The following is a 12,701-nucleotide window of genomic DNA, read 5'->3' as shown; positions in this document are numbered from 1 at the left end:
ATTAAAGTGATCCCATATTAGCAACATCCCCTGGTATCTACCAACAGCAAATGCAAATCAGTCTAGAGTTCCTTCACCTTCAGGATATGCATAGCCTACAAATATAAATAGAGTTCCCACACTTAAATAAAGTATCATGGGCAAGAGCCAGAGGAAAACAAATCAGGCTACCAAAGGCTAAATAATGGAACTATCAATCTGATCATAAAAAAATAATAAAATAACAATTCTAAATGAACAAGAAGCGAGAGACTATTAAAGAAATGATCAGGCACATTTCAGAAACAATTAGAACTTATAGTGGGAACCCCACCTCCCCCCGACCCTCCCCTCGACCAGACACTGGCTCAAGAAAGAATCTGAGAAAAGGGTAACTGTTACGAAGAAATTATAATGCTACAGCAGAGACCAAAAGATAAAAAACACAGAAGAGACATGAAAAATAAAATGTCTAACAGAACTCTCATCAGAGTTCTAGAATATGAGAACAGAGAGAATGGGGGAGAAGCAATATTTGAAGGGACAAAGCTAAGACTTTTCAAAGATAGTCTCTTAAAAGGAAAGTGAGACATAAAACTTAGTAACAAGTACAGGGGAAAATTTAGTATGAGAGGAAAAACCATTTCAATCCAGATGATGATCAACTAAAGGGGAAAAGAGAAAAAAGGAGAAATAGAATGCATTAAATTTGGTAGTAAAAATCCAACTATATGAGTATCACAGTGAGTGTAAAAAAGAATTCAGAAGAGTTGAAAATAAAAAGATGAGAAAAGATAAGCAAATGCAACAATATTAAAAAGAAAAAAAAAAAGCTGGTATGAGAGGGGGAAAAAGAGTAACTTTTCAGTGAATAAACCTGACAAACACAACCTTACTGAGATGATCAAGGTTAGTATCACAAGTGATAGGTAACACTGATAGTATGTGCCAGGTAACATGATGAAAATGGTACTTCATCTCTGTGGTCTTGTACCCTAAAACTCGTAACCCCAGCAGATGATGGAAAACACATGAGCTAGATCCTGACTGAGATATTATATAAAACATGGAATCAGTATTCCTCAAAACTATCAAGGTCACCAAAAACAAGGAAAGTCTGAGAAACTGTTACAGTCAAGAGGAGCATTAAGGAGACATGATTAAATGTAATATCCTGAACAGGATCCTGGAACAGAATACAGACATTAGGGAAAAATTAAGAAAACCTGAATAAAGTATGGGTTTCAGTTAATAATAATAATAGTACTGGTGCATTAATTATATTAGGTTTGTGCAAAAGTAATTGCAGTTTTGCACAGTTGAACTTTGCCATTTGATATTAGAATACATTCTTATATAAATGTGGTTATATTATACATCATTTTAATGTGCACACCTTTCTTTGTTTTTCTTGCTGATGACTTGCTGTGTATATTTATTTTAGACTATGGAAATAGTATTAGACAAAAAGCAAATTCAAGCGATTTTCTTATTGGAGTTCAAAATGGGTTGTAAAGCAGCGGAGACCACTCACAACATCAACACATTTGGCCCAGGAACTGCTAATGAATGTACAGTGCAGTGGTGGTTCAAAAAGAGAGATCGAGAGCCTTGAAGATGAAGAATGTAGTGACCAGCCATCAGAAGTTGACAATGACCAACTGAGAGCATCACTGAAGCTGAACCTCTTAAAAGTACATGAGAATTTGCTGAAGAAACTCAATGTTGACCATTCTACAGTTGTTTGGTATTTGAAGCAAACTGGAAAGGTGAAAAAGTTCAGTAAGTGGGTGCCTCATGAGCTGACCGAAAATTAAAAAAAAAAAAAATCCTTCTGAAGAATCATTTTCTCTTATTTTACGCAACAACAACAAGCCTTTTTTCAATTAGGTTGTAACATGTGATGAAAAATGGATTTTACACAACAGCCGGTGATGACTAGCTCAGTGGTTGGACACTACAGAAATAAACGTTTCTTACTGGCAAAAATGTGTTGATTGTAATGGCTCCTATTTTGATTAATAAAGATGTGTTTGAATCTAGTTATAATGATTTAAAATTCAGTTTTAAACCACAATTACGTTTGCACCAACCTAATAACAAATGTACCATAATACATAAAGTGTTAATAACAGAGGAAAACGACATACGGTATATATGCAAGCTCTCCATACTATCTTTGCAAATTTTCTGTAAATCAAAAATTGTCCTAAAATAACAACAAATCAATTTTTAAAAAGCTGGTGTAACTATATATTCATCCTAGAGTTGGGCCTCCATATCCAAGGGTTCTGCATCTGTGTATTCAACCATCTACACATGGAAAATATCTGGGGCAAAAAATTCCAGAAAGTTCCCCAAATCAAAACTTAAATTTGCTGCACAATGACAACTATTTACTTACCATTTACTTTGTATTAGATATTTTGAGTAATCTAGAGATGATTTAAAGAATATAGTAGAATGTACATCAACTATATGTAAATACTATGCCATTTTTTAAAAAGGGACTTGAGCATCCATGGATTTTGGTTTCTGCAGGGGTCCTGGAACCAACCTCCTATGGATACCAAGGGGCAACTATATTATCATATCTATATTATGTATAAGACAAAAAAATTCTTATAGACAAAACAGTCCTTAAAAAGTTGAAATCACCAGGGTATTTTATTTCTAAACCTGAGGGATAGGTAAATGAATGACAGTTTATTAGTCATTATTCCTCATATGTATTTATGATATACTCTTTCTCAGCAAATGAAATTTCATTATTAAAAAAATACCCGAGTGAACATTCTGCTGAGTTTTGATAAATGCTAAGGCACAGATATAATTAGTTCTATATATTGATACCAGCATGTTGGCAAAAGCAATGAAAAAGCAGGCACTCCAACACACTGTTGGGAAGATTAAACAGACATAAGCCACTCCAGTACTCTTGCCTAGAAAATCCCATGGATGGAGCAGCCTGGTAGGCTGCAGTCCGTGGGGTCTCTAAGGGTCGGACACGACTGAGCGACTTCACTTTCACTTTCACACACCGGAGAAAGAAATGGCAACCCACTCCAGTGTTCTTGCCTGGAGAATCCCAGGGACGGGGGAGTGGGCTTCCGTCTATGGGGTCACACAGAGTCGGACACGACTGAAGTGACTTAGCAGCAATCTCTACAAAAGCCAATTTGATGGTATCTATTAATGTTATAACTGCACATACTCTTCGACTTATAGCAATTCCACTCTAGTCATTTATAGAAATATTTGCACATGTAAAATTATTTTACACAGCTGTTTATGACAGCACTCTTTGTAGTAGTAAAAGATTATACAACAAAGTCTGTATGTCCATTGTTAGGAGTCTGGTTACATAATCATACATCTATGTAACAATACTATACAACTACAAAGAGAAAGAAAGCTCTTTATACACTAATATCTACCATATATTGCTAAGAAAAAAAGCAAGCATAGAACATGATGTATAGTATACTAGTCTAGAAGCTGTTGTGCTCCATGTAACCATGTGCTCCATATTCTGTTTGCCTCTCCAAGTTTACTCCTCCTCTTTCTCCACCCTGCTTTGTGTATTGGGAAGCTGACCAAACAAACTGCATCCTTTAGGTAACCTTGCCCACTTCCTTCTCATGTGTTCAAACAATGAGTGGAATGGCTAGAAAATCAGAGTGTGGTAAAAGTGTTAAGGCAATTTCCCCACCCTGGCACCTTGGTTGTATGCAGCCTGTCTTTCTCTAAGAGCACAGGTCCTGTTGAGCATCCAAAGCTCTTGTGAAGTTTTGTTAACAGATCCCCTGCCTTATACCTTCAGACCTAGGAACGTAAATGGTTTTCATAGTTGCCAGTTACTGAATATTTCTCTATCCCTGTTGTTCCTTTAACTCTACCCTAATGTTTATAGATTGTGTGCGTGCGTGTGTGTGTTTAGGGAGGAAGGGGAAAAGAAGGCAGGCGTGGGATGGGGAGAGAAAGAGAAATGAGAAGGAAGGGGAAGAAAGGATAAGAAAGAAAAAGAGAAGCACTTTGGGGAACACCAGAGACCTGTAACCTTGGTTGCCGCCAAGGAAGGAAATTTACGTGGCATTGTGGTTGGTGGACATGGTAAAAGGACTTTTCATTAAACACCCTACTTTGAATCTTGGTCCATGTAAATGTATTATCTGGAAGGAAAATATACACTTTGATTCCAATAGCATCAAATCACAGAAAATCTTTCGTTTACGTATAAAAAAATGTAATTTATTAACATTATCTCAAATTAACACAAATTCCCAGTCTCTCTATTGTTATGGTACATGAAACTACTACTTATCCACATAAGGCCTGATAACTGACTCACTGACTGCAAGCAACATAAAATTCAGCAATTTAAAATCCTAGCTCCTTACTTGCTAGAAACCCATGCACTTCCATTAAAAAAATACGCTAACTCTGTTTCCTTAACTTTAGAATAAGGACAATACCTACTGTGAGAGCTAACACAATCAACATAGTGCTTGGCAAATAGTCAGGTCTGTTAGCAAGTGATAGCTACTGATATCACTGTTAATATTATTAAAAGAAAACATTATAAAATAGTTCAGTTCAGTTGCTCAGGCGTGTCCAACTCTCCACGACCCCATGAATCACAGCACGCCAGGCCTCCCTGTCCATCACCAACTCCTGGAGTTCGCTCAAACTCATGTCCACAGAGTTGGTGATGCCATCCAGCCATCTCATTCTCTGTCGTCCCCTTCTCCTCCCGCCCCCAACCTTTTCTAGCATCAGAGTCTTTTCCAGTGAGTCAACTCGTTGCATGAGGTGGCCAAAGTATTGCAGTTTCAGCTTTAGCATCAGTCCTTCCAATGAACACTCAGGATTGATCTCCTTTAGAATGGACTGGTTGGATCTCCTTGCAGTCCAAGGGACTCTCAAGAGTCTTCTCCAGCACCATAGTTCAAAAGCATCAATTCTTCGGCAATCAGCTTTCTTCACAGTCCAACTCTCACATCCATACATGACCACGGGAAAAACCATAGCCTTGACTAGACGGACCTTGGTTGGCAAACTAATGTCTCTGCTTTTCAATATACTATCAAGGTTGGTCATAACTTTCCTTTCAAGGAATAAGCGTCTTTTAATAAAATAGTAATAACTATTAATTTTATTTGCTAGATTCTCTAGGAAAGTTTTCTCCCAGGAATCATTCCTATCATCCCTAGAGAATATCTTTTCCTTTTAAGATTTACAGGCCACCTAACATGTGACAACCAGTTTTTGAGGTTATTGTTGGTTATCTTCAACTCTACACAGAAGTTTGAATTAATGCTTAGTTGAGAATAAAATAGAAAACAAAGCTGTAATAAAAATTAAATTGAAAGTAATCTAAGAATTTACATAAAAGAGTGGAAGTGGCAACACTGATATCAGTCAAAATCAACTTTAAGACAAAAATTGTTACTAGAAACAAAGAAAGACATTTTATAATGATAAAAGGGGCAATCCATCAGAAAAGCACAACAAATTAGGAACATTTATGCACCTAACAATAGAGTGTAAAATAAAATAAAAATGGACAGAACTGGAGAAAAAGACAATTCAATAGCTTAGACTTTAGTAGCTCACTTTTAATGATGAATAGGTAAAAGATCAACAAGGAAACAGAAGATTTCAAAAATTTATGAGTCAACTAGATATTTATACCACACTCTACCACAACCACCAACCAAATACACACCTTTTTAAGTGTACATGGAATATTTGTCAGGATAAAGCTTGCTAGAACACAAAACAAGCCTTAATCATTTAAAAGAACAGATATCAAAGTATGTTCTTTGATCACAATGGAATGAAATTAGTATCAATAAAAGAATGGCATTTGGGAAATTTACAAATATGTTAAAATTAAATCACACGCTCCTAAATAATCAACAGGTCAAAGAAGAAATCCAAATATTGCTTACAGAAATTTATAGATGTAAATGACTACATTAAAAAACAAGAAAGGTCAAGAGAATGTGAAAAGACAAACTACAGACTGGGATAAAAATATTTGCAAAAGATATTCCTGATAAAGAACTGTTATCCAAAAGATAGAACATTTAAAACTCAGCAATAGGCAAAAAATGATCAAAAGACATTACCAATTATGACATCTTAGCAAAGAAGATATGACTGCTAATAAGCATATGAAAAGACATTTAATATCTAAATCATTAGGGAACTGCAATTCAAACAATATGATATAAATGGCTAAAATCCCCAAAATGGAAAACAACAAGTGCCGACAAGGATATAGAGAAACAGGAACTTACTGCTGGTCAGAATCCAAAATGTACAGCCATTCTGAAAGATAATTTGGTAGTTTCTCACAAAATTAAAAATACTCTTACCATATGATCCAGCAATTACACTCCCGTTATTTACCTAAATAAGCTGAAAATATATGTCCACACAAAAATTTGCACGTAGCTGTGTACTACAGCTTTATCTATAGTTGCCAAAACCTGGAAACAACAAAATGTCCTTCAGTAGGTGAATGGAAAAATAAGCTGTGATATGTCCAGATACCAGGATATTTATTCAGTGCTCACAAGAAATGAATTACCTAACTATAAAAGGAATACAGAAACTAAGGCTACATACTGTATGATTCCAACTACATGACATCCTGAAAAAGGCATGTGAAAACAGTGAAAAGATCAGTGGTTGTCACGGTTTAGGGAAGAGGATGGGATGAGTAATAGGTGGATTTTCAGTGCAGTGAAAATACTATGTATTATATTGTAATAGTGGATACACATCATTATATATTTGTCCATACCCATAGAATGCACAATACCAATGTAAACTTTGGACTTTGGGTAGTAGTAATGTGCAAGGAGATCCAACCAGTCCATTCTAAAGGAGATCAATCCTGGGTGTTCATTGGAGGGACTGATGCTAAAGCTGAAACTGCAATACTTTGGCCACCTCATGCGACGAGTTGACTCACTGGAAAAGAGTCTGATGCTGGGCGGGATTGGGGGTACAAGGAGACGGGGACGACAGAGAATGAGATGGCTGGATGGCATCACCGACTCGAAGGACATGAGTTTGAGTGTACTCCGGGAGTTGGTGATGGACAGGGAGGCCTGGCGTGCTGTGATTCATGGGGTCGCAGAGAGTCGGACACAACTGAGCGACTGAACTGAACTGAACTGAATGTGTCAATATAGGTTCATCAGTCCTGGAAATATATCACCCTGGTGAAACACGTTAATTAATGCAGGAGGCTAAAACCCATGGAAAGAGAAGCCTGGTGGGTTACAGTCCATAGGGTCGCAAAAGAATTGGGACATGTGACTGAGCACATATGCACGTGAGGAGGCAGGGAGTATATGGGGTGTTTTTGTACCTTCCTCTCAATTTTCCTGTGAACTGTTCTAAAATGCAATGTCTGTTTCAAAAAAGATCTCAAACCCTTAACCTATCCTTATACTTTTAAGAAACTAAAAAAAGAAAATAAAATTAAACCCAAACCAAGTAGAAAGAAATAATAAAGACTAAAGTGGAAATAAATGAAAAAGAAAAAAAAAACCCGTAAGTTCGTTCTTTAAAAAGATCAACAAAATTAACAAATCTTTAGCTAGACTGACCAAGAAAAAAGAGGTAAGAGTCATATTACTAAAATAAAGTCATGAATGAAAGAGGGGACATTAATATTAACCTTACAGAAATTAAAAAATGAAAAGCTCAGGATCAGATGGATTCACTATCACTAAACATTTAAAGAATTAACACCAATCCTTCACAATCTCCTTCCCAAAAATGTGAGAGAAAAGATCACTTCCCAACTCATTTTATGAGACCAGTATCACCTAGTTCTCGAACCACTGAGAAACACCAAAAAAAAGTTACAGACCAATATCTACGGACAGAAAAATTCTCAAAATACTAGCAAACCAAATCCAGCAATACCTAAAATGGATTATACATCAATATCAAGTAGAATTTATCCCAGAAAGGCAACACTGGTTTACCATATGAAAATCAATTAATGGAATATACCATATATCAATAGCATAAAGGACAAAAACTACATGATCACTTCTATAGACTTAGAAAAGACATCTGACAAAATGTAACACCCTATCATGGTAAAAAACACTTAACAAACTAGAAGGGAAAATTTTCAACCGGATAGAAACTATCTATAAAAAACCCAGAGATAACATACTTCACGGTGAAAGACTGTTTTTGCTCTACGATCAAAAATAAGATAAAGATATCCTTACCACTTCAACCATTTAACATTGTTCTGGAGTTTGCAGCCAGGGCAACTGTGCTGTGCTATGCTTAGTTGCTCAGTCACGTCCCACTCTTTGTGACCCCATGGACTGTAGCCTGGCAGGCTCCTCTGTCCATGGGGATTCACCAGGCAAGAATACTGGAGTGGGTAGTCATGCCCTCCTCCAGGGACTCTTCCCAACCCATGGATCGAACCCAGGTCTCCTGCATTGCAGGTGGATTCTTTACCATCTGAGCCACCAGGGAAGCTCAGGGAAGCTAGGCAAGGGAATGAAATAAAAGCAGGTAGATTGGAAAAGATGAAGCAAAACTGCTTCTATTCACAGATGACATGATATTATATATAGGAAATCCTAAGCAATGCACTAAAATATTATTAGAACTATTAAATGAGAACAGCATGGTTGCAGGATATGAGATAAAAATACAAAAATCAATTGTATACTACACACTTGCAATAAGCAATCTGAAAATAAAATTAAGAAAACTGCATTGAAAATACCATCAAAAAGAATGATAGAAATAAATTTAACAAATTTCGGGGAGTAAGGTATAGACTACTAGGTATAAAATAACGTATAAGGATACAACATGGAATACAGCCAATATTTTATAATAACTATAAATAGAGAATAACCTTTAAAAGTCATGAATCACTATACTGTATATCTGTAACTTATACAATGTAGTATAGCAACTATACATCAATTAAAAAAAAAATCCTTTACTTAAAAAAAGGAATGAATGAAAATAGTTACGAATAAATGTAACAAATGAAGAGACCTGTACACCACAAACATACTGTCCCTGGATCCTTCTGTTTAGCTAAACAAAATAACTATCTGGTCTTAAGCTGCATATAAACATTATTTTTTTGAAATATTTTATTTTTAATAAAAGACAAACTTTTCTCAGCTGGTGTTCTTTTCCTGTTTTAAATCTATGCTTCTTAACTTTAATATGCACATAAACTAATGATTCCATGAAAATGCAAATCATTAATTATAACTAGGGGCAGAGCTAAGGTTCTTCATTCTTTTAATTAATTAACTCTTTTAGCTGCAACCAGCCTTAGTTGTGGCACATGGGATCTTTGATAAGGCATGTGGGATCTTAGTTGTGGCATGTGGGATCTAGTTCCCTGACCAGGGATTAAACCCCAGCCCCCTGCATTGGGAGCACAGAGTCTTAGCCACTGTATCACCAGGGAATTCACCAGGTTTTTCATCCTTAACAGCTCTCAGATGATTTTAATGTTGCTGGTTCTGAGATCATATTTTGAGTAGCTTCCTGTAGTTACACACAACTGTCTTCATTCACTAGAAAAAAGCGAATAATGAAAGGAGTGAAAGTCTGATGGACTGTCTCTAAGTTTTCCATAGCCAGACACGATATATTCCCTACTGACAATTAAGAAAAGACACTTGCCACCATCCTTCCATTCTGGTCACCACTAAGTACCAGAAAAGATGCGGACTTTGGCCAGCTAGTCAAATAGACTGAGACTAAATCCATATGAAAACTGTTTTTTAATACCTGCTACACAAAGACCATCTCATAGAATGTCAACCATCAGCTCTTCCTCTCTGCATCTTTTCTCTTGTCTCTTATTCCTTCTTTTGGCCAGTGTCTCCTAAGCGTCTCTGGGGGACCAATAGTGGTCCCTGGCAATCAACTGGTTTACTACAGACAATTTGGTTAAAAAAAAAAGGAATAAAAACTTTGATCACAAACATTTCATAAATTGAAAAGATTAATTATGACTTTCAAGGAAATTCTTTTAGGTTCTTAACTGTTATGTTCCAAGGGTCACATATGCTTTACAAGGTTAAGAGACTGACTGTTTCAGCTAACAAACTTCGACATCATAAGTTGTTTACATTGGCTAAATACATTATTTTGTTGTTGTTCTTATCAGTGTGTTAAGTCTCTAATTTAAGTAATAAATGCCTCAAAAGCATTCACTGAAGAGTAGAAGTGATGAAAACATACTTGACTCGAAATGATAAATAGTATGATCTTACAGAGTGAAAACAGTAGGATCTTAAGAGTGGGCTGTGACCAGTGAATTTCAAGTTATTAGTCTGTACTAGGGGACCTCCTTATTCCCATCACAGTACAACACATTTTAAAACAGGGTCTAAATCATTATAAAACAGTAATAAAAAGCCACTGAAGTCTTCAAATAATTTTCAACCACAAAGCCACTGAAGTCTTCATATAGTTTTCAACCACTCTAGTAAACCAACTGACACCTGCATTACAAATTTTGTCATTGACAGCAAAGATTAAAGACTGTAAAGGAACTTTAACTTATTTTAACAAAATCCAGTGTAACCACAGTCAGCTGCAAAATTAATGGCAAATATGCTGGTGATGGACAGGGAGGCCTGGCGTGCTGTGATTCATGGGGTCGCAAAGAGTCGGACACGACTGAGTAACTGAACTGATGCTTAGAAAGAAAACAGTCTACTGGTATATTTCTGTATCAGATGACACTACTGGACATTATATAACAGGTGTCATATTCAGTGAGTAAGAAAAGTTAGTATCACAGGTGTATGCTCTTAATTTTGTTTTATGACTATAAGAAACCACTAGTATTCAAAGTATCAATCAACTCTTGGCATACATATAACCTGTAAATAATTAAATAAAACTTTAATTCCGATTATCAATGAAAACATGCTTTAGAGAAGGGATTTTCTTTTAACCAACAATTATCTTTGAACCTTAACTTGAAAACATACACTAGGATCAACATAGCCAAAAGCACTAGTCATGTGTAGCCAGGAACATTATGGCACCTAAAAGTCAATTCACAGGCAACAGTTGGAGTTTGACAGTTAAATTTTCCATTGAGTCTGTTAAAGATTGCATAGAAAATTGTGAATATATATTCAACTGTAGCCCCTGAGCAGATATCCTTGGCATATTATGTCAGGAAAAAAGAAGTAAGCACAACACTCTGATTTTTTATCTTTTTGGGAGGAAAGATGCTACCAAAAGCTATTCAAATGAAGGATATAGATTTCCACCCCATGACACTGATAAGGTCAATAAAAAAATTTCTGTGATTATCTGTGGCTTACTCAAGTGGCAGATCTCTGTGAGACATATAGTACAGGGAATAGCCCGAACCCATCATAGCTGAAATTCTTCAGGATAAAATACAAAGACCAAATCATGATACACACAGCTTAACCATAGTTTGACTTTTCTAACATCTAGCCATGCTCTATCCTTGTTGTAGAATGAAACGGGTGTCTTACTATTAGTATACTTAGAAAAATTTATTCAGTTACCACACTAGACCTAAAAAAATGTATTTCCTAGAATTGAAATACACCAGAAGGACAGATTTACCCAGTGCCACTTTCCAAACTGAAATATTCAACTTCATTGCTGAGTGCCATACATTTGTCAACTCAGACACTGCAGGTAGTTTTCACTGAGAATTCTTGCAATAATTTTGGTATTCATCCATCTGAATATCTAAAACATCTAGAAGAATCATCCGATACTTGGTTGTTGGAAATATTCAACAATCTATAGTTGAAAAGTGGGATTATCTGATTTAGCAGAACTAATAAGGAGGACAAGAAACTGTAGCTTTGACTTCAGTGAGCCAGGTATCAATGTGGTAAAAGATTGCAGCAGTAATTGCTTTTCACGATGTTTAAAAGACCCATCCAAAAACGCTAAATGTTGAAAAAATGGTACTTTCTCTACTACACTATTTTTCTTTCATAGAGAACTATCACTTCTTCCTATGCATTACGTGAGAGAAATACAGATAACTATGGAAATTTTGGTTGCCCTTATTATTAATCTTCTCACATTAGAAAAGCACTTCATCATCTACATTTATGTAGCTTTATTAAAAAAAAAAAGGTCTGATTTCAATATGTATAGCACCTAGAAAAAAATAACATATCTAATAATTTCCAATTTCTCCTTGAAACATTCCTCCACAAAGTCATCTTTTCCTTCGGACCTTCCAAAAAATCAAACTGCTTTCAAACACTTCTTGAGATTGTAGTCAAGGATGATATTAAAAATGTTTAACAACATTTTTATTATGTGGTATGGCAAAACCACCAGAGACAATGACACCAGTTCATAATCACATGGCTGTATTGAAACATGCTAACTAAATATCAGTGTTAGTTACAGCTTCCTTTAAACGTTCTGCTACACTTATTTCAACTCTAGCCTCATTCTCAAAGACTATTGGTTATTTCTTGCCAGCCAATTCACAGAAAAAGGAAAGTAATTTTCACGAAAGACAGCCATATAAATTGGACTCCAGAGATGAATTTAACACTGTATTTGATTAAATAATGTCCTTACTTTTATTCCTTAATATAAAAATTAAGAAGAATAAGTATTAGAACTCTTGTTTTCTTTCTCCCACACCACTGGTTTCCAGAGAATGAGGC

At 35.8% G+C, this 12,701-nt stretch overlaps 1 protein-coding gene across 1 annotated transcript in view; it reads right to left on the bottom strand.

Moving 5' to 3' along the window:
- The window catches only part of MARCHF5 (membrane associated ring-CH-type finger 5), a 54,072-nt gene that overhangs the window by 23,877 nt on the left and 17,494 nt on the right, over nt 1–12,701 (bottom strand). The window lies entirely within an intron of this gene.

The sequence above is a fragment of the Moschus berezovskii genome, chromosome 12 (assembly GCF_049115385.1).
Source record: "Moschus berezovskii isolate FMDL1 chromosome 12, NW_MosBer_1.0, whole genome shotgun sequence".
NCBI lineage: Eukaryota > Metazoa > Chordata > Mammalia > Artiodactyla > Moschidae > Moschus > Moschus berezovskii.
This window is presented reverse-complemented; position numbering and strand designations above follow the sequence as displayed.